Source organism: Rhea americana, unplaced genomic scaffold (assembly GCF_003343005.1).
Source record: "Rhea americana isolate MKP2758 unplaced genomic scaffold, rheAme1 scaffold_151, whole genome shotgun sequence".
NCBI lineage: Eukaryota > Metazoa > Chordata > Aves > Rheiformes > Rheidae > Rhea > Rhea americana.
In genome coordinates, this window is record NW_028185606.1 from 1,225,906 (window position 1) to 1,249,035 (window position 23,130).

General features: G+C 48.6%; 1 protein-coding gene across 2 annotated transcripts in view; it reads right to left on the bottom strand.

The window, feature by feature from the left end:
* Nucleotides 1-23,130, bottom strand: part of RABGAP1L (RAB GTPase activating protein 1 like) — a 232,400-nt gene that overhangs the window by 13,315 nt on the left and 195,955 nt on the right. The gene's annotated exons all lie outside the window — the stretch shown is intronic.

Consider the following 23,130-nt stretch of genomic DNA (forward strand, 5'->3'; position numbering starts at 1 on the left):
RCGCCTGCAAAAGCCCTGGACCATCCACTGGGGCAGAATTAGGGTAGCGGCTGGTACTGCCAGAAGAGCACGAGACTGCGCGCCGGCAGCGCTGATAAGCTCGTGAGYGATGCCTACGCCAGGCCAGGCACCGGGCTGCCGCGTCGCTTCCAGCCACTGCACCGAAGTGGYGAGGCGATGGCGCACCCTGCGTGCAACCACAGGCGGGTGGGTCAAGCCACCCGCAGCTTAATTTCTACGAAAGCTCAGCTTTGAGCCAAAGCAGGTACGCGCTGAACACCACAGTGAGCCACGGGAGGCACGGCGCTACCCAGAGCGGGTCCAGCTTCACACGTAGCTTCGATACCCGATTGCCATTACTGATTTTTCCCGTTTGACACCTCCTCCTTCTGCGGTACAGGAAGGGCCCGCGCACGCTTGCAGCATTGCTGCGGAGGGGAGGATGGTGGCTACAGGCGGGCAACATGCAAAGCCGCACGCCCAGGGAGCGCCAGCGCTGCCCGGGGAGCTCCGACTGGCAAGCGGAGAGCGCAGGAAAGCAGCGCTCGTGCCCCCAGCTACAGACAAAATTTTAAATTAAACCCCCTAAAACAAAGCAAAGGGACAAGGGGAAACAAATTGTTAATCATCCTGCAAGTAGGATGATGCCCAGGCCCTCCGTTAGAAAAGGCTTCAGGACTCATTGCAAGATACCCCAACTTGAGCATGGTGACAGCTTGGAAATGGTGCTTAAATACAGTGAAATGCCCTCTGAAGGATTGGGTCTGGGAGAAAACTCCTATTAGAAAAGCAGTTCATACTAATCCACTAATCCCACAGATAAAAGCCTGAGCAGGCAAATTCAGAGACTCTTGCAGGAACTTAGCTTCACCACTGTGGTCTCTCCCACCACAGGATTCAAAGGAGTTGGAGAAGTTCCTGCAACGCTTTCTGTCCTCACTAGTAAACTGAATAAAACAAAATAAGAGAAATAAAATACCCATTTCCATATTCCCCAATTTAATTCCTTTAAACAGCTTGCAAATTCAACAGGTGGCTTCTCTTTAAGCCCTTGCATAAGTAAGTGCGTGTTGTCAGCTACGCTTCAGGCTTTATGGACCGCTCCCCAGCAGAGCGTGCTCATCGACTTTCTGCAAAAGCTTCTGCACTACTGAGTTCTTCCTTCCTTAGCAGCATGGGCTAGAACTGCTCGTTACCATATTCTGGAGATGCTTCTGGCTTATAAACATTGCTCATCTGTTTGTCTCACTATCGCCTCTTCCCAGCTCCTTTATTTTATTGCGCTCAAGCATAAAATCGTGCCCCAGCTACTCGGGTGCCCAGAGAAAGCCGTGCAGCTCCCCGGAGAAAGCACCCGCGCAGAAGGAGTGAACGAGCAGAACCTCGCAAGGGAGGAGGGCAACCCGCACCCTCCGCGGCAGGGCCATGCCAGCACCCACGGGACGCCGGAGGCTGCTCTGTGCAGGCCCGGGCTACAGCCCGACCTCGCGGCTCTCTGTCCATCGTGCACCTTGGACCAAAATGCCAGCAACTGCCCACGCCAACCCTTTCCGCTGCTGCAAGGCGGCACCTGCTCCAGCCGCTCAGCCGCCCACTCGCGTCTTGCACTTAAGGCAAAAGTGACTTAACGCTCTGCTCTGGTGCAGCAGGTTGTCCTCTCCTTAAAATGTGACTGCCAAAAGGGATGAAGAAATGTCTCGCAGCATCTGCCACTGGGAATAAAATCCTGAAGCAGCTGAGCAATTTATTTTCCTTTAGGAGGAACCCGTATTGAAAAAGAAAAAACCAAACTGCACAGTCACGGGCTGACTAGACACTACAGACTCTTGGATTAGGCTGTGAGGGCTCGGTGGGATGTCATACGTGATGCTATGCAGGGCAATCTCAGCAACCAGCCCACCTACCCTTTCCTTCAGGCCTTCCTGCTTTCTGCAAGCCCTCTCGTTGCCAGCTCTGCAGTGTAGGACCTCCTGAAGAGGATAGTCAGGATAACGCAGACCCAATCCGAATGCCAGCCAGAGGCAGAGGAAACCTGCCTTGGTGTGAATTTTTATTTGCCAGAGGCAGAGGAAACCTGCCTTGGTGTGAATTTTTATTAGCATTTTATTCCATAGCCTCATCGGCCCACTATCAAAATCTCCGCCACAGCTCAGGGGCCCACGGGAATTTATAAAAAGAGGGAGAAGGTAAGCTGCAAATTCTCCCAAATTCCTGAGATTCCCAGTGGCAGCAGCGAGAGCCGATGCCACGGGATGGCTTCCAACGCTGGGCCCTTTGTCCRACTTTAATCTCTGTAAGGCATTCCCATTCACTGCAGCCTGCTCAGTCCAGCCTAATGCTTCATACTTCTATAATCCTTCTATTTAAAGATCTGCTTAGGTAGGCTCCGTTCCCTATAGAATAAACCAAGTGAAAAGAGCAAACCAGGACCAGGAGACAGTCCACGAGGYTCGTTATGAAGCAATCAAGCTGCAACACGGGGAAAGAGAAGCAAAAATGCAGGAACTGCAGCTCTAACCACAGCCGTGCGCTTCTTCCAGTCCTCACCGTGCTCATGTTTTATGGGCATGTATACCGACTGCACAGGAGTCTGTATTAAAAAAATTAAAAAAAGTGTTCGAGGAAAGTGTTTTCTGCCCTATAGCAGAGACTCTTCAAAACATTCACCTTCAGATCCCCAGGTTAGCTTTCCTCGTTCAAAAATTCATTTTCACATTCAGATATCATGAGCTTCTTATCCACTTCAGCTCCATTTGTTTTAGCAAAAAGGATGCACCCGAGTGGCTTGGAAGCAGTGCTTAGAAACAGCTTATTATTTTGCATACTGGCAGCTGATGTCTAGCAGCTCAGACAGAGAAAAAGTGCTGCTGCTCTCACCCCGAGAAGGGCTGTAGTACCGAGTCACAGGCTGCAAACACAGATTGCTATACGTGCTCTGTCAGCAAGCATCTCTTTTGCATTTAAGTCAGCTCTGGTCAACAGCAATTATATATTGCTGTGATAATTATGTTATACAAAACCAAACCCTCAACTGCCCCGCTTTGAGGTCTGTCATTCCTCTTGATTCCACCCTGGCCCGTGTTCCCAGCAATGCAAAGGAAAGGGGAGTCTTAAATGTGGCTACGTGAAGCCACAGCAGTTTAAGGAGAGATCCTGCACRTCGGGTGGAAGGCACTGCCGCACAGCCACAGCAAAAAACCCTCCCTGTGCACAGCTTTTTTCACGGTGATGCCCAAAAGGCACAGACAGCAAGTCCTACCTACGGGGCCAGTCCCCTGACCAAAGGTGCCTCCGCCAGGCACGTCGCGTGTGAGCTGCRATGTCAACACGTGACCAAGGGCTCTCCCCCAGGCTCAAGCTGATCTTTTCACATATTGCTGAGCTACAAATCTTAAAGACTCTGATGCATCTGGAAAATATGACTCTTAGCTCTCAGTGTGCACCCACCAATTTTTCTGAAAGAGAACGAGTGAAAGACATATCCCAGGCAGCAATTCTCAAACCGTTTTCCACTGCTCCCTCCCAGTTCACTCATGGTGGCCACTGTGACACCACCACCACTAGGCACTGGCCCAGCACCGGACAGAGTCTGTGGGTACTCGGCAGAGAGCCGGTCGTACCGGCTGGGGCAGATCAAATCTACTCCCACGGGTTGGAGCTAGTCCCRAAGACGTCCGAACTACATCCTCCCCTCCACACGGTCACGCTGTCCTGCTTTCCCCTCGGACTCCATCTGCAGGGAGAGAAGTGAAGTCTTCACCGTTGTCCCTGGGCCAAGAGACYCAGAGTCTGGGCAGAGTCCCCACCGCTTTCCAGGCATCGCTCGGCAAGGAAACCTCCTCTGCACAGCCAGGGCACGCGGCTGCGCTGCGGCAGGCCGCACTCGCCAGCCTTGCCTGTAGGATGCTGAAACCACCACAAACGTATCTTACGTTCCCAGAGATGGGAGTATCGCCCAGACGAGGCTAGCAACTGGTAAGTAACCAGGTTTATAACACTGCTATTAGCAAGGCCGCAAAACCTGTCACGTTAAACGTGGAGTCAACAACCTTCAGCTAGGAAGCCTTCACCTGCAGGCATCTTCCAAAGCCTGCCAGGGGACGGGTGAAAGCGTCTGCCTGCAGGGCTCTGTTCYGCCCCTGCCCAGCTGCCCAGCTGTGCCTCGTCCCCGGCACGCAGCCGCGCACTGCAGAAAGCAATACCRGGAAAAATCCCAGTTCCTGCTACGGAGGAGGGCTGGCAGAAACCCTAAGCCTGAGCAGGCGACATTCGTCAGTAAAGAGCATCACGGTATTGTATGAATACAGACTCTGTTTGTTAATAGTCTTTTACATCAATGCTGCACCAGAGTATCAATGAAATTGTAATGCTGCCAAACTTCAATTTTGCAAGTATCTTTAAAAGCTCAGCCAGGCTTCTCCCATGCATAGCAAGGGCCCCCGATGCTAAGACATCTTAAATATTTCTACAAATATTTCACCACCAAGTTACTAAGAGCAATTACTTTTAGTACATCCCTCTTCTAGCAGGAAATACGTACCTTTTCTATAGTAAAGCTAAACCATTCTACATTAGGTTYAAGGCTCCATAGTCAATTCTGTTACATCAAATGCTATGTTACAGTAACTAACAAAACTTTTATCTCCTCAAAAAGCTCTACCTTTTTCCATTTGCCCAACGCCATRAACACTGCTGCCAAAAGCCTTAAGATAAAAAAAAATAAATAAACTGTAAGCCTGTTAAATGATCTGTATTTTGGGGATATGCATGGGACAACTTCCATGGTATCAGAAACCCTCGCTGAAGCAAAGCACAGCATTTTAGTACCGTAACGAATCCTCTGTTGTCTCTCTTGCCCTTCACCTCCTGAGAGGGTTTGCCTCATGTTCATTCAGCAACCTCAATGAGGCTTCAGGCTTTGCCATGTTTGCASCTACCACTCTCTCGGGGACCCATGAAACACTTTGGCATGGAGCTGCAGAATGTGCAGGCCAGGAGAGATGCCGAGAGTTTCCAAGCAAGAGGCAGAGACACAGGGCAGCCTTACACATTTGCAAACTTGTGAATACAGGCTGCTTCTTGGTTTTATAGACCTTCTCCTGTTTCACTGACACATCTGCGGTTCCCCCAGCAACACCAGTGCTAGAGCCTGGAGCCCTGCACTCAACAGTGGCATCTAGTTGAGGCTCCGTCRGGTTAGAGCCAGCAGGGAAAATCCAAAGAGCATCTTAACCACTGATGGAAGCCAGAAGTTTGCCCAAGGTAGCAGGGGCTGGAGGTGGAGGCAGAAAGCTGCCCAYGCTGCCAACTCCAGCCAGGAAGTCGAGCAGGCTGCGGCCACCAAAGGAAGGGTGGCAGTTTGRGAGAGCCCAGGCTTTCCGCGGAGGAGGAGGGCAGGTGACTGGAGCAGCAACGTGCAACTCCCACCACGTCCCTTCTCCGGTGCCTGCCCATCTCRGCAGCAGAGAAGCAGCAAGCCCCGSTGACCCTTCAGCMCTCCTCCATCCCAGGTACCAACCTGTTCTGTCAGCTRCTCCTCTTGCTGGGGAAAGAACCACCTGGCTAATGACCTGCCTCTCAGGGGAACAAAATCTGGTGCTGCCTGAACTGCTGGACAAGTTCAGYCCGACTCTGGTCAACCTCTGCCAGCTGCTTCTGGCCCACGCTCCCAGCGTCCAGGCTCTCCAGTGACGTACAGAGTAAAGGACAAACACATACCACAACACCTCAGTTTGGGGTGACTTTGGTGACTCTGCATGGTGGTAAAACTATAGTGCTTTGCAGTTAACCTGAGCTTTGTCTTGGCATAGTTAATACACTACCCTGAGGTCAAACCACCTACTTTCTCCTGAGCAGAAGAGTCAAGCCCAGAGCTTTTAAACCTCCGCAGCCAGCAGAGCCAGCACTCCCATCACTGTAGTGCCACTTGTTTTCTCTCTGAGCTAATGTTGACACAGCTAGAAGGAAGCAGTTAAAAACAAAAACAAAAAAAAACCCCTCATATATTGCACAGCGTGCYAATAAAGCACAATCTGAACAGGATAAAAAATACTGAAATACACTTCCCACCCTCTGCACTGAATTCAAAAATACCCGGTTTTCATGAGACCTGGGGTCAAAAAGAGAGACAATAATTGCAGACGATGAAGACAGAATATTAACTAACACATTCACCTGGGGGAACTTTTTATTCTGTCTACCAGTAACTAAGAAATTAGRTTTCTATGAAGAGATTTGTTGCCTTTGCATGTAGTTTCAGCACCCCTTGCCATATGGATTACAGTGACTTTCACTGAATATGGATAAATACATGAACTTTRCATTTGTTATGACAACACAAAAAGCTTTTGGTTTTGCATATGGCCTTATTAAAGTGCAACATATTATAAAGCAAAATGTATTAAATTACTGGGAACCTACAAATAGGAAAAGTGGGGTAGGAAAACTGAATGAGTCAGGCTTAGATGCTGTCATTTGACCAACTAATAGTTAAGGTTACTTATGYTAAATACTCACCTGTGACTTCCGAAAAGCCGTTGTTCTGCTTGAACCCTTTCTGCATTTAACCACAGGGATATGGCCTAATACAACCGAGGAATTCCCCACCTCCAGTTACAAGGCTCATACAGACACCAGACATGTTCATGGTCACTAAAACTAAAGACCGAAGCAATCAATAATGTCTAGAAACTTATTTCAAAATTCTTCTCCCAAATGGTCTTGCAACAAGGGTGGAAAGGGAAGCAGAGTTCCTGCTACGCCTAGAAAAACCTGCATTGATTCCATGGAAGTTCCTTCTAGGAAGGAAAGGAGGAAGCTCCAAAATAGTAAAATGACCCACTTTCGCGTGTTTAATTGCAAATATTCTGCTTTTATTTAGAAAAGTGTTTATTTGCAACATTGCTTAAATAAATGCTTCTTGACTCAGTGACAAGTGCCCTTGCATGTACCAAGAAGAAACGTACGCAGAAAGGAGGAAACGCATAGACAGACAGAAGGTTCACTGACCAGGACTACCGGACGACAACCAGAGCAGGAAGCTGAAGGTAAGCGCTTCAGCCTCAGCCCAACGAGGAACAACGGGGACTTTGTCTTAGAGCACATGAAAGGCAAGAGGATCCCCAGGCGAGAGATGGTGCGGGGTGGCCAGGCGGCGGACGGGATCTCTGCTCTCCTCTGATGCTCGTGTTTAGCGCGTCTGTGCGGACATGGCAGGAGCCCGTTTAGACTCAAGGAAACCGCTGTATTACCAATGTTCCCAACCCGCAAACCAAATCCCCTAGATCGCTGGGGCCAGTGAGCTGGAGCTAGAAACGCCCTCCCAGCCCCAAAAAGCTGGCAGGGATGCAGTGGGCGAGCGGCAGYGACGGCACGTAACAAGCGCCACACCGACACACAGTAGGTCACGCATGACTTTGGCTGATCAAAGTAACTGCCCAGCTCGGAGAGTCTTTCCTAGCACTAATCCCATTCACCCATGCGCCCTGGCACAACCGCGGAAACAGTGAACGGTGGCGTGGGGCTGGGAAGAGAAGTGGGCGCAGGGGCAGGGCAGGCGACCGCGAACCAGCTTCGCAAGCAGAGGCAGGAAACCATGCCTTCAGAGCCAGGCGGGCCAGAGGAGYGAACGGGAGCCCTGGCACGGGAACAACAGCACAAACCAAGATGAACAGGGAAGAYGCGTGAACCCTGGCTCACCAGCAAGACCAATACTGCACCCATTTCGGGATAACCCGGAAAAAACCGTGAAGTGAACACAGAGCAGAGCCCCCTCCCAACGGGTTTGCGTACTGTGTAAACACCTCCCCACAGGAGGCGTAAGTCCTGCCCACCAGTGCGCARAGGTTGAGGCTGGACAAATCTTCAGCTTTAGATCCTCTAAACTTCATCCATTTGATTCAACTTCATCTCAGTAGTGTTTTCTGAAAGTTAAAACCTGTTTTGAGTGAAGCAGCTCTTCTGGTAAAGCCTCCAGCACTGATCTGGACGTTGCAGGAGCTGGTGGGCAATGTAATCTGTTAACCTCTTGCTGTTCAAAATATGTTTTTAACTTTTCAGATTCATTCTGGTTTCAGAATTCTTGGTTCTTGTGTGTGTTTTTGTTTTGAGCTCTTACTGCCTCGCCGCCTGCGCCGGTGCCACTCCRCCTGACTCTCCTGTGTCCACGTGCCGCAGGCTGCCGCGTCACCTTCCTGAATTTTCAGGAGGGCAGAAAGCAAAGGCAACACCACAGGAAAATAAAGAGCCCAAGGAATGTCGTACTGCTTATTCCTTCCCATATTTAATACTAAATGAGCGACGAAGGTTAAACCAGGAGGAACAAAGGTCAAATTACGGCCAGCTACTCCCTGCCATAGCGTAAAATGTGCTTCCGCGCTGTTCGCAAGTTCCATGTTGGGAGCTAAATTCACGTGTGTTACACAGGCACGCTGGCGTTTGGTCAGCTGAGGGTCTGCTCCCTCACTAAGCTTTKCTAGCGGTAGCAGGGACTTCTCCGTTGCTGGGATTAACTCCTGCCTGCCTGGCCAGGAGCTGTGCATGACAGCACACGAGTGTCTTGCACTGCTGCTGCAGAAGCTGGGCCACTTTCTCTAGAAACTGAAATCGTGAGAGTTTAAACCATGAGAAATCCAAGGAAGGAAGAGATTTGATTTTAAAGTGTTTAGTTTTAATAGTCTCATACAGTCTCAYAGAAAAATTTGGACTGGAAAGGCTCTGCAGTGGGCACCTAGTCTAGCATCCTGCTCAAGCAGGGCCAGCTTCACACTTAGAGCAGGTTGTTCAAGCCCTTGCTGAGTTGAGTTTTGAAAATTTCTGGCAGGATAATTTTATGAGCTCACCAGTCCCTATAGGCACCACACTCGTTGGGAAGATTTGTTTCCCCTTCTATTTAGCCAAAATTTCCTTTGCTGCAAGTTGTAACCATTGCTGCTTGTCTTTTTGCTCTCTGCGGAGCATCTGGCTCCAGCTTCTCTACAACCTGCTTTTAGGCTGCAGAAGACTGCAATTAGAGCCCTCCTTAGGCTTCTCTTCCTCAGGCTAATCCAGCCCAGCTTTCTCAGCCTTCCCCCCTACATTTGGCCCCCCGTGTTCCTGGTGGCCCTCCACCGGCCTCTTTCCCATCTGTGAATACTCCTCTTCTACTGCAGGGCCCAAAACTGGCCACAGGACTTGAGACGCAGTCTCACAACTGCTGAGGAGGAGGGTGTAGCCTCTTCCATTGACATTGCTCCTAGCCCACTCCTCCAGCCTGTCAAGATCCCCCTTGAAYGGCAGGTCCATCACCACCCTGTAACTTTTTGCCATGTGAAAACTGCACCAGGGTGCATCCTCTTCCAGTGTCCAGGMCACTGCTGAAGACGTTAAACAGTGTCAGCCCCTCTATCAACCACAAAGAACAACTTCCAGCTGGCTACCAGGCAGACTTCAAACCACCAACCTCTACCCTCTAAGCCTGCCAGTCCAGCCAGTTTTTCACCCACTTTGCACCTCTCCAGTTTGGCTATTGGCATTCTCTGGGAAACTGTTAGTCGCTGCCGCTGAACAACACCCACCGCTCCTCCTTCGTGCACCCAGCCAGTCACTTCTCCACAGACAGCTATCAGGGTCATCAGGCTTGATTTGCCCATGGTGGTTGATCCCAATCACTTTCTTGTCCTTCAGATGCCTGAAAATGGCTCCCACGAGGACTTCTTCCATACTGTCCCTACGAACTGCAGTAAGGTCGACTGGCCTGTAGTTCCCCAGATCCTCCTCCTCGCTTGTTCTGAAGAYGGACGTAACATTTGAGTTCTTCCCCATCATCAGTAACCTCCGCTGCCTGCCTGATCCTTCCAGAGATGATGGCCCCACAGGGGTCTCAGCCATCTCCCGTACTGCCYCCGGACACATCTAGCTGGGTCCCAGGCACTCCCAGGTGCCTGTCATTAGCCTGATCCTCATCACCTGCATGATGCACTTCTCTCCCTCAACCTTTGATCCAAACACAGACCGGGAGGCCTTTCAGAATAACACAGTTCTCCCTACACGAGACAGTGACACTTTCTGAAACTATTTTAATCTTTCAGTTTACATATCTGATACTCAATGCTTTCACTACAGGCAGTTATCTCACTACAAAATACATGTAAAATCTACCTGGTCCTAACAGTAGCAAATTAAACTCATTTTGCACATGTAAAAGTGATTACCTAAGATGGAAACCAACAGAGAAACGAATCTATAAATCTCTTATTGACTGCATAGCGAAGCAACCATGTGTCACGGTCACCCTGCAATATGATTAAATTTTAGAATAAAAAGTAAATGTTAGCAGATTGCTCTGTACAGTGTTGTATCGGARCATATTTAACAAAGCCTCATCTCAGATCATCTACCTTTTTTGCATCTTGTGCTTTAGATTATTATTTTTAGTAGTTGCTCACAGCTCTTTAATAGATCTACTATCACCATGCATTAATTGTCCTCCAGAGACACAGTAAGAAACTTGTTGCTGTTGTGCAGGATATCTTATTGAGGGAAACATTCTTGTTTAATGCCGCAGTATTTATGTGGATCAAATGAATGCTGCAAGACACAGCTAGATTTTCCACTGAAATTTTTACATTTTCCACCGAAGAATACAACTAAAATTAACAGGAACTGGGAAACAGCAAAGCTCAGTGCTGATTTCCCTCATCCAAGTTCATCACCCATGGAGCCACTAGAGCTGTACGTCTTGGTTTAAGCAGGGCTGGCCTTAAGCACAGCCTACTCCTGTGATCTTACTGGTTTTCTGTGGCTCCTGCCTTACGCAGCRGTGAGACGGAGGGCTGTAATCTGCGCCTGTTCTGCTTTCCATATTAAACCTCTGTAACTTTGCACCACTGTCGGTGCAAGAGACCATCATGTGTCTTGGCTTGTTGCAGCATCTATATTTCTTTGCTAGTTGCAAGATTTCCTGACCTCCTGGCATCCAAAACCAGGAGCCTGCTTAAGTTATCGCTAGACTATTCATTAAAGAACATTTTTAAGCTTTTCTCTGCAATCAGAGAAACATGCTAGGAATGTCTTCAAGAATAAATGAAACCCTAATTTTGCAACTCAACAGATGAACCTGAGATTGCAAAACCTATCTGTGATATTCACACAAATTCTCAAAATAAAGAAAAGCTTGACATGGCTAGAAAAATTATCATTAAACAGAGTCTCATGACAATTCATACTGGAAACCTCTAGACATTTGAAGTCTAATATTTTCCAGCTCACATGCCAAATGTGAGACTGGCACGGAAAGAAACCTTATCCTAGCRCTCGCGTAGCAGCACTGAGGATCAGAATGCTGGGGGGAACAGAGCTCAGTCAAGCCTTCGGTACAACCAGCTCTGTATATAATAGGTATTCAGTTACTTCTGACAATAGTAGGATTTAATACTGATTTTAAATTCATTCAGCGTTTTAAAAAGAAAACCAACAACCAACCATTTTGAAGACAAAACCCTTGGACGTTCTTTCTGCAAAATCCTGCTTTACGTAAAGCAGCCCACCTTGTGCAATGTGGTAAAGTGACCAGAACAGAGTCAGTAGGGTTTGGATTTCTCTCAACTTTTCCCACCTTGCAGTAAATTATTAAAATTATTCACTATTAAACACAGCAACAGAGACCTGAAAGGCACTTTATGTCACCCCTGCGGAGTGCAGGCTCCTGCACACCATCTAATCTGATCGCAATTCTGTCTAATTGCATCACCTTAAGCCTACAGGGAGTTTGCCCCACTATTTGCTCTATTTGCTTATTTAAAATATTTCAAAACTGACTTAAAAGAGTGGTTAGGTATTTTATACGTAAATCCTGTTAAAAAAAAAAAAAAGAAAAAAGAAAAAAACCCTTAACCTATTCACTGGTAACATAATGTATTGAGACACGTTAATACTCTTTGATTCAGAATAAAGTGTCAGAGCAGTGATAAGAACACCTAGTTACACTGAAGTTAATCATTCATATCTTATCAAAAGCAGGAATAATGATACTTTTCCCTTCTACAGTTGTTTTGCCCAAGTATCTCCGTTTCCTGGGAGATAAAGCGTTACTTCAAGGAAAAATAATTTTTCAACAGGTTATTTCATCATATTTTCAGAAGCGGCCAGGGCGGCACCGTGGCGCTCCTGACGCCGGCTCCTTTCGCCTCCGCGCCGAGAGACCCCAGGCTGCACCAGCCCGCGGGGCCGTCGCCACGGCCGCTTACGCAGAGCTTTTCCATAGCATGGGCCATCCCACTGGATGTAGTTTTCTGCACTGGATTTGCATCTTTATTAGCTAACTATGCTAATAGACTTTTTACAGTCTAGCATAGATGGAGCCATAGACAAAAAATAAATAAAATAAAATAAAAATAAAAAAAGAGATCATAACAAATGGTACTGGGCACAACTCTGCTTTAGGTGTGGAGCTCTACGGGAGGTGCAGGAGAGGCGAGTTCATGCACCTGGGATTTCCCCAGCAGGGAAGGGCAGAAAAAAACAAACAGCAGGTATGTGTAGAGAGATTTTATAACACAAAGCAATAAACCACATTTTTTCCTTTTCTGAGAAAACTGGATTTGTCACAGTTAAATAAACGACCTCAGCTATATCTAAGAGTTACTTAGTGCATGGATACAAATACATACACAGACCAAAATGTGTAATTTATACATGCATATACGTTATTTATAAAAATAGAAATTGGTAGTTTAGCTAAAATTTTTTTTACAGATGCTTAATGCTGATTTCAAAACATAATATGGTATAAAAGTGTTAAACCACCGTTCCCATTAAAGGCCAGATTCGCAGCTCAGATTTCATGATCAACAGTGACCTACAGCACAGAGCCCAGGGTATCCTGAGCGTCTGGCCCAAATCTTTWATCGACATGCTATGCTACAGAAATTTTTTGCATCACTTCACATTGCTTTCACTGTTAGAAACCTTCAATCATTCTCCTGTTTAATTATTTTATTTCAATTATTTCAAAAAAAGTATTTGCTGTTTTCCTATGGCAGTTAGAAGAGAATGCCTTGCTCAGTAGCTCAGAAAGGTATTATTTYAGTAATTTTACCTCCGTTGGAACACACTGTTAATTTCTGAAAAAATAATACAAACAGAAAATAATTACTGCATGGCTTTCAGGAGAAGGCCTGAACTACTGGAAGGGCATAACCCTAAGTGTTACTGGCAAAGGAGCGACAGGACCACCTACCACGGATTTGGGCTTGCTGACCGCCACSAGGTTGGCCAGAACATCTTCCTCGTACAGCTGGCTAAAGACGTGGGCATCGTAAGCCACCACTATGGAGATTTCTTCCATCATCTTGTCTGCAGACTGCCGCTAGCCGCAAGCGCGGGTTCGCAGGGCGCCGGCGGCCGATGACGCAGGAGTGTCACGGGAAAGCGCGACCCGGCAGATCGGCTCCCGCGGGCATCTCCCTCGCGGCCTTACGGGAGGCACGCACCGACCGCCCGCTCCCGCAGGCGGCAGGCGACGGGGCCACGGCACCTGCTCAAGCTTGAGGAAATCCTGGGAAGAAGGCTGAATTCCAGCATGAGGCTGCAGGTGAAGGACGCAGCAGCCGAAGCGAGTTATTATTAACCAAACAAGCGTCCGCCAGTGCCTGGCAGCCGCAGYGCAGTTATTGCTGTTTGCCTCAAACTTTTCTTGCGATTGGTTATTCCTTACATCCCGTTTACATCAGAAGGCTGATACTCTTGTCAGCAGAATTCTTCCTTTCCAGTGAATTACTTCTTTTGGCTTCTTTGGTAAATTCACAGTGAACACTGCAATGATGATTTCCTTCAGGTGCTCTTGGAATTTTCCACAACTTTCCAAATCGTCCCTTAGAAATCTTGAAAAGCGCTTGCTTTTATCCAGAGCTGAACTGCATTTTGTACCAGTTGGAGGCCTTTCGATTTTAGCAGGAAGATCATGGTAGTAAGCCACAACCTCACCCCATACAAAATCCTTTAGTTTCCATTTGCAGTGCAGGGTCAAACCATGATGCAGAATGCTGCGCAAACTGCAAGTTGCTCCTTGAACAAGCCTGTGCCTCTCCGAGTGAAGTAAAACCAATTTATCCAACTGATCGTTTCCAGGACTGAGGGTTTTTAATATGAATCTAGGGCTGTTTTGCTTTTAATTACAAAGCGATACAGTATCTCTTGTCTACGAGCCCTGAGCAGCGCAGCAGCCTTCCAAACCGCTTCTGGCTTGCCAGGTCATTAAGCCTGACATCTACCTGACACAGAGGAAAAGCCAGCGCAAGGCAAATAGTTTGGAAAGGTTTTTTTTTAAAAAAAAAAAAAAAAAAAAAATCAAACTTTGCAAAACGTGTTCCTCTGGTGAAAAATCATACCTGCGCGAGGAATACAGATCACTTCAGCTGCGCACGCTGCAAACCTCGCAGGAGCGGCCATTCGCGGGGTCCGCAGCGCACGCTTCCACTCTCGCTTTCCAGAGCCAACGGGGCGAGAGCAACCTGAGCAGCAACCTGGCTTTTCGCTTTTTCCTGCGCTTCTGAGGTATCCTTATCAAAGACCGTCCGCTATCTAAGCAGCACCAGGTGCTATTTGCATTTCAATAGGAAACCTGAGCAACAGCTGTAGTGTTCAGGATTAAAACCCAACATTTCTTTCACTTAACTGGGGAGGGAGCAGGGAGGAGGGAGGAATTACATGTGATTGCTAGGAAACAGAGAGCCTTCTAATAGGCTTATGGCAAACAAAAATGCAGCACTTGAGGTACGATCCTTGAGACCAGCGCAACTTCTGAGCATGCTTAACCCTTGCAGGAAGCAGAAAGGTATTTTTCACTTGAAATGCACCTATAATGCATTTCTTTTTACTAAAAATTCCTGTTCTTCCTCAGAGGCGCTGGCTTGCAGAGTCCCTGCAAACACGTCGCACAGGAGGGATCGTTTCGATCCGGCCGCAGAGGCGATCCCCCGCTCGCAAGGCTGCTCCTCCCGTCCCCGAGAACGAGATCGTACCTGACGTGCCCAAAGGTGGTCGCGTTTTCAGGAGAGCCTTAAGGGACCGCTTCCTCCTCCCGCTCCCCTCGCACCCTTTGGTGCTGGGCAGGGGGGTTGTTTCCCTTCGAGCAAAACCGAAGCCGCTCGTCCCTGGCTCGCCGGGCTGCAGGCGGGACGCGTGGGGCTGCCCGGCCGCCTGCTGCCGGAGGGCCGGCGAGCGGCTTCCCCCAACACCTTGCTGGCRGCCGCGCCGGGGCCGCGACTCCCCATGAGCCGCCGTGTGCGCGGGGAGCGAGCGCGCTGGCTGCCCGCCAGCCCCGCCGGGCGAGCGAGAGCCCAGCTCAGCTCTGCAACGAGGGCCGGAGGCGGCGAGCGCAAACCGCCGGCGGCTGCAGCGCCTCGGGGCCCTCCCTCCGTGCAGTGCACGGGCATTTTTATTTGTAAGAAACTGCAGACCAGAATCTATACTCACTTTTTTTCCCCGTAAGCAGACAGGTCCAATGATTTAACGCCGCTGAATCCACGTTTTACTGTGTGTTACTGGCTGAATCATTCTTCTCATACGTGTTCTTAATTGCAGGCTTGTAATTTTGACATGTTCTAACAAGCAAGAAGCCTAACTACTGAAYTGAGTGCTGACTAATGTATGTCTTTACTTTAAAGAGGATGTTTTCCATCCTCTTTTGAATTAAACTGATTGACGGATGCATGTGTGTCCGGACACAGTCCGAGCCTGCTGGTTGCAGGGAAACCGGCGAGGCAAAGGTGCACGCGGGCCGCGCTCGGCCACCTCCCGGGCCGGACTCCGCACGCTACCCGGACTCAAACACAGGCTTCCCCCCGGCAAATGTTTCCCAGTACTGAACTGATGAAYTATCGATCAAAAACCGTAAAAAGCATGCAGGGCTGCTTCTATCTCTTTGAATTAAACGGCGCTTCTCTATACAACACAACGTCTGCCTTGCAGCAGCCTCCATCCAGGCCCAGGAAAGCAGGTCGCGTTTTCAAGCGCGTCCCTCCAAAGCAGTGATTTATAGAGCAGTAATTCAAGCAAGCAGCTGGGAAGGCAGCAGGAGGGCAGGTGGGATGCAGAGACGGCGCAGCAGCGCCCACAGCCACCCCGGGCGGTTTCTGCTACCCGTCCACCCCGCCACGGCACGTCTCAAATGGCTTGGCCTGTGACAACAACCGCTAGCAGAAAACCCTCGCTTGCAAGCTAAATACGGTGAACTGCAAAATGAAGCTACATGCTCTCCTCACCCAAAATGGTTCGCTGGCAATCAGAGAACAAGAAATATCCCAGATGCTCAGTCTGCACCCTAAGCTTCTTGAGGTAGCAGAGGATACCAGGATTGCCGTGCTCTGGAAGCCAACCTGCCACGCTGTCCCCGAGGAAAAGCTTTGATGCGGGAACCAAAGGCTGGGGAGCGTCTGCCCGCCCGCTGCAAACGTCTTCATCCTGGGGAACTGATGAGCAAACCCCTTACTACCGTGCTGACAGAGCCTTCGAGAAAGCGCAGGTTTAGGCGTAAYTCTGTTCCCGTTTTAAACATCAGGAAGTAAATATCTTTAGGCTTTTTTTTGGGTTTGATTCAAAACAAGCACTGAATACCAAGCAATTGCTCATGGCGAATGCCCCCAATGAAAGCAGCTGGCAGGCTCTGGCTGATCTCAAAGTTCACCAATTGCTTCTCCAAGTTTTATTTAAAATGTCAAACCACAGGCTTTAATTCTTTTTTTAAATAAATGGGTGCGTGCAGCYGCGTCGCTCCCAAAACAATCCTCGCGATGCGTGGACGGATCGGGCCTTCACGTGCCCCAGCGTACGTACCTGCGTAAGGAACTCCTCCGAGCGTGCCCTGGGGCTACTAGTGCAAGAGCCGAGCAACGCTCGGGCGGCATCCGACCATGCAAAGGCCGCAGGGAACTAAGCTCCTCGACAAACTGATCCCGCACAGTCCTTACTGTGAGATTTATTTTAATATCGTAGCGCTTAGTCACTTCAACTGACGTTTAAAAGAAAACAAACGGAGGTCAAATATATTTTTCAAGAAAATTATTGTAGTAGCGCTGCTCTGCAGTTGGAATTACTTACACGGGTTCCTGGACTAACTTCAGTACAGCTTGATTCAGGGATCTGAATACTCAAGTATCTGACAAGCTAAAACAAGCAGATTTTCTTAAGAAAAAGCTCCACCRGACAAACATCATCCTCAGAGAAACAATAACCATACAATAAACATAACTACCACTGTCGTCTTCCATGGTCTACTGGCTTTTCATTTAGAGAATATGATCATCAGTCAAAAAAGATATTAATTAGCACCAAGTAGCACATTAAAAAGTGGCTTTTTTCACATGAAGAGACTCAGATTGGGGTCCAGCACTCCTGGCTTTGAAAACTAACCCCACACCTGACTGTCTCTCAAGGCAGATAAATCTCTTCACCTTTCCCTCCCAACAGGCTTAACGGTTCTTACCTACCTCGCAGTGGGACTGAGACAACTGAGAAAGCAAAAACGCACGGAAAACGCAAAACTACGGGTGTTATTACTGTTGTGCCGCCAGGCAGGAAGCTGCTACCTGCCAGGGCCCYGTGCGACGACGAGGCCGGGTGAGCCCGTGTGAAGCCCCACGGCGAAGCCGCGGAGACGGCTGCGGTCCCGGATGCCCCAGCTGGACTCCGGACAGGAGCCTAACGGAGAAGACGAGACCTTTCTATGGGTAAAAAAGCACAACAATAAGGGCATATCCCAAATCACGAAAAATAAGTCAGCAGGATGACTGCCTGGAAGATGAGATGAGGATAAGAATAATTAAGGCGGGAATGCTGCGCGTGAGCAGGGAACGGCACACGGTATTAGCTAAGCTGCACTAAACCGGACAGGCCAGTCCAAGCCGCGTGGCGGCTGAGGTACGAAAGTGAGAGAGTTTGACTGCGAGAAGCAGTCTAGACTGAGGCATGCTCAAAGACTCTGAAACGATACTATTTCATGCATTATGCACTAAAAGCATAAACTATTGATACAATATTGTCCCCGAAGGCAGCGGTTAAAAATTAAAGCATTAACTTGGAGGTCAAAGTACAGAATGTAGCCCAAAAAGGACAGAGAACAGAATTCACAGCATGTATTCCCACCAAAGATAAAGGACAGGGATCTGATAAAGAAACCATCGGAGAAGAGATCCGTCTGCAGCAGAGAAYGGAAGTCAGCTAAGTCTGAGGGCTCCCTCGGACAAGTGAAGGTGGAGGAATYTGCACAGGTCAGGTTCAGGCGAGGGCAGGAGATCAGGGCTGAGCTCAGCCGTACGAGCCACCAGCGGCACCCGCTAATCTGAGGTTCGCGTAATCCTTTCCCATTAAGCCGCTATTCATCACCATACAGTACGGTGAAAGGGAAATTCTGCTCGCAGAAGACGATTCGGGAGACAAACTGTTTCAGTGCTTAACTGTGCTCATCTAGTCTCCCACCGCGAAAATTTGCAGCTACATTTAATGCTTCAACATACCACAATGAGAAAAGCTCCTGTATTTACATATGATTTAAAGATTAACTTGTCTTGATTCCTAATAAGCTTATTTTCAGAGCTCAGACGGGCTGTACGTAGGGAGAGCGCAGGCAGGATCCTACCCAAGTGGCTGCAACAGCTCTGCAAGGTAACGAAGCACTTCGTCACCCAGACCTCAGAGACTGCAGAGATCCCCACACCCTACTCCTGCCTCCCCAAGAAGAGAACTTTCTTTTGCTTTCTCCCTTTTTAATGTCGCTTATGAACGAGCAGGCCACAGGTTCAGCCTCCCCCATTTGTCCACGTGTGTGCCCACACTTGTTCACAAAACACTCTTGCAGACTGCAAAAATAAACCCGGAGGGTTCTTTCTTTTGTCTGTAACAACGGTAAACATGACACCATCTGACAATGAAGGAAAAGAAACTAATAAACTAATTAATAATTAACAGGAAAAGGAAAAGCTATGCTGCAGTCTCATAAATGACAACAAAACCAAGAGTGCATTCTGAAAAATTCAGAATACAGCTAGATAAGAATGAACAAGCCAAACCACCCTCTCAGAAACATCTGAGTTCTCCAAAATGGTAATTGATTGCTCAAAGCAAATGAGGAGAAAATTCAATCTGGACTTAAAATCTTGCTTTCCTCATCTCACTTTGATGTAAAAGATTTACATTCGGCCTCGTGCGCAGCCCCTGCTCTGCAAGGCTGCGTGTACCAAACTGAGCGCTTCTGGGCTTCTCTTTGGGCTGCTCCAGCGAGGGTCAGCTAAGGGATGCACCATCAAAGCCAGAAAATGTGTTTCTACCACCAAGTCGTCCATGACGAAAACTCCAACAGACAGGCAAAAAAACTGTCAGGCATTTAGCAGCTAAGGGCAATAAGCACAGGACCAACAGGCAACGGCTGTGGCAGAAGCACCAAACAGAGAATCAGCTCAGGATTATTGTGCCTGCCTGCTGAACGAAAAAGGGGGGRAAACATAAAGCGAAGAAGGAAAAAACAGTTTGGTACCTGTTGTTCTAAATAAATGTTGTTGTACTAATAAATTTGGGGAGCATGACTAGAGAAAACAGTACGGTAACAGCTTGGTTACCTTCAGCTACCCTTGTCTGTCCGCGGGCAGCCGAGGAAAAGGTCATCTCCCCACCACAAACGTCCTGGCAGTGAGTCTATACAACAAACAGGACACCGGTAACCTGCTCCTGCAGCTCGCAGGACTGGAGGCGCGTCGGGGCCCTGGCCCCGGCCCAGCCCCACCCCGCAGAAATGCGGCGGATCCTGCAGAACCGCTTCGGCAGGCTGCTCGGCAGCRCCGGGGCTTCTCCCAGCACTAGGGGTTGGGGACAGCCGTCCTCACCGCCCAGCGGGGCTCAGGGAAGGCCCCCGCRGGCACACAGCTGAAATTAAAGCAGCTACAAATAGAGTAAACATAAAAATGGCTTAAAGCCATCTTTGTTCCRTTCCTCTTTTCTTTTTCTTTCCTATCAACTCACACCAAAGACAGCACTCTGCAGCCAGCCATGCCTCTTAAAGACACCTTGTGCAGGCTCTCAGGTGCCCCTCCTGCTCAGCAGATATCACAAGGAATCTGTTGAGCTGAGAAACTGGAAAAACATAAAAATACAGTAGAGAATGCTGTTAGAAAAAAAGACAAACAGATGTCCAAATAAAGTCACAAGGCTGCAACTCAGAAGCTTACAGCTTTGCTTCCGAGTTACGGAAGAAATCTGTTTAGCTAAATAAATAAAAATAATTAAACGCCCCTAACTAAAGGCCAGCTGCGGAAAAGCCGCTCGACTGCGGCCCGTTCGTTATTTGGGATGTTGCTTAGCGACAGGCTCTCTGCCGCGGGGCTAAGGCAGCACGAAATCAGCAGCTCTCCAGCGAAAGACAAACTGAACGTAAAGCTGGGGAGATGTCCTTTGGACGGCAGCAAGGAGGAAAGCGTCGACTTGTTAACCAGATACGGTGGGCACCTCTGCAGGGCGTTCCCGGAGCGCGCGGGATCGTGAACCAGCGTGGCGAAGGGGCTGCGCTCTGCACGGGTACCGACACCTTCCAGGCACGCCTGGCCACGTAATAATTCAATGCTCATTAAAACGCCGTCCTTTACAGTCACCTCACGGGTTAATTACTTATTAACGATTGGAAACGACTCAAACCCACTCATATCAGACCACCCTTGCTACGCAGCGCGCGCTTGCAGCTGTGGCGTTCTCYAACGCACTTCCCACCGTTTCAGCTCTGTGTTACCTTGATGCCACCTCTGCACTCACAAAGGCATTTGATCCCTGCGGATCCTTAGTGACCAAATCTCAGCTTCATGGATGCCCTTGTTCTGGCCAAATAATTCCCTAAATCACATTGCTTCTCGAACCTCCTGGGCCAGTCCCACGCCAACACTGCGAAATCCCTACAGAGGCAGCACCTCTTGGAAGAGAACTGACCGTCGAGAGCAGCAGAACAGCAGCACCCGCACACGCCTCCTGGAAGACTTAAATCAGAGTTTTGACTGAAAGGTTTCTCTGGGTCACTGACTTTGGGGCCAGACTGTAAAAGTGAATTGTTTTCCCCTGTTAAATGTGTGTGAACTGTCCTCTCTCGGTGAGACATGTGCGTGGATCCGTACACCCCGAGACCTGGTGGATGTGGTGCGGGAAGGCGGTCAGGACAGGAGGGCAACAGTACCCGGCTTGTCCATGCTCTCCATGAGACAGGAGAGGGGAAACAGTGGCCCCTTCTCCTCTTCAAAAGGAGCAGTGATAGCTCAGTCCAGGCCTCCCTCACCAAGTGCCTTACATTTATGCGGTGCTTTAGAAATAGAGTAAGACCTGCTCATTGCCCTCCTGGGGCACGTGAGCCAAACGTGCTCTTTCACTATAACAGCAGGGAAACTCTTCACCTAGACTCTACCCAATGCCCCAAAGGAACACACTCCCGTGAACGGGACGAAGTGTGTACGAGTCGTTATCCGCTTCCCAGGCAGCAAACTACGGGCTCTGGAGAATCAGCACAGTGKCCGTTTTCAGTCCTCACAATCACCGTTCCTGGGCCCTCGGCGGCTACGCGCTCAAGGACGCCTTCGGTGCTGTTTTGTGCTTCAGTTTCTCTGGGGCTGAAAGGAAGGCAATTGAAGCTCGTTGGTGCGGCAGAGGAAAGAAATGGAACCAGGACAACAGACTGTCCTGAGATTCCTCATACACGTTTATAGGCTAATTGGGAACAACAAGAGCCAGTTGCTAGAGAAGCACATCGATGACTATACCTGGACATCTCCCTTTTTGCACTGCTGCTGTGTTAGACATGCTGGAGCACGCAGCTTCCACCRTCTGCTTCAGCCTCCCCTCCTCCAAACGGGAGATGATGAAGTTCTGCCTCACTGAGCTGCGGTGACGGATTCATCTCTGGGATACTTGGAGAGCCAAGCGGCTGCTGAAACTGCAGGCTCCCCGGACTTGAGCAAAGGCAGTGACTGGAAGAAGATACTCCTATTTTAGGTCTCAAGAACCAAAGACTRTATCAAAACTCAAAAGGGAGGTTCTTCTACACTTTCATAAATGAATCTTTGCAGATCCACTTCCCCAGTCTTAGCTGTGACCCAATATTGCTCACTTTCCAGTGCTTAGCCCCGTTTACAGAGAAGCAGTATGGCTTGCAGGGTAGCAGCTCCCTGCACTGCCTGTTGAAGCTGGCCCAACAGCACCAGCAGGGCTAGGGCTCAGCACAACACCGACAAACCCCATTCACTCTCTTTCTGATACTGTCAGAAACCTTCTCAGCATCAGCAGAGGCCAGAAAAGGGAAGCTACAGAAGTTCAAGCGCAGATGGGCTTCCCTTCCTCGGCAGCATGCACAGAGGGGCCAGCAGTCGCTGCAGGAAGTGAACAAGGACCTGAATACTCACGTGGTGACAGGGAAGATTCTGGGCCATGGAAACTCATGTGGAGAAGTGATTTAACATGCAAAAGTACAGACAAACCGGAGTCTTGGAGGCTGAATGTGTATTAGGAGGGTAAAAGAAGTGCAAGTGGAAGAGCGAACAGCACCAACAAAGCTTAAGAGTTTGGAAGAGAAGATAAACTAAAAACACATGAAATGTCTTAAAATRTCACTTTCTGACTACTGTYACRGTTTCCAGACTTTCARATTGTAATATATTGTAACTACTTAYGATTTGGACAAGGTCATAAARATAAACGCTTAAYACTTTCCTACATTATGGTCTACTGTGTGTTCTTTACACTTCTGTAGCAGCAAAGTCTCCTTTTCTGATACCAGCAAGTTTGCCTTTAGAATAAGAATGCTGTTTTACATCCAYTAGCGTAGTGTAAGGCACATAAAAAACTTCAGAGCCATCATTACTTGCTATTTCCGAGAAGCCTCCCAGAGCATGTACTTATATATCCTCTTGCTAATTGTTTCAACTCATCTTCATCATCAAAGCAACAAAAAARGGAAGGAAATAYGAAACCCAGACACATATGACCATAYGACATCTGGTTGTTCTACACATGCCTTCATCATTCCCTAAAGACCTTAGGAATCCTTTATATCAGYGACTTTCAACATTTTTCAATCCTCCCACCCCCCAAATTCCAGTGATGATGCAGAATCTTGTATAATAAATGACTGAT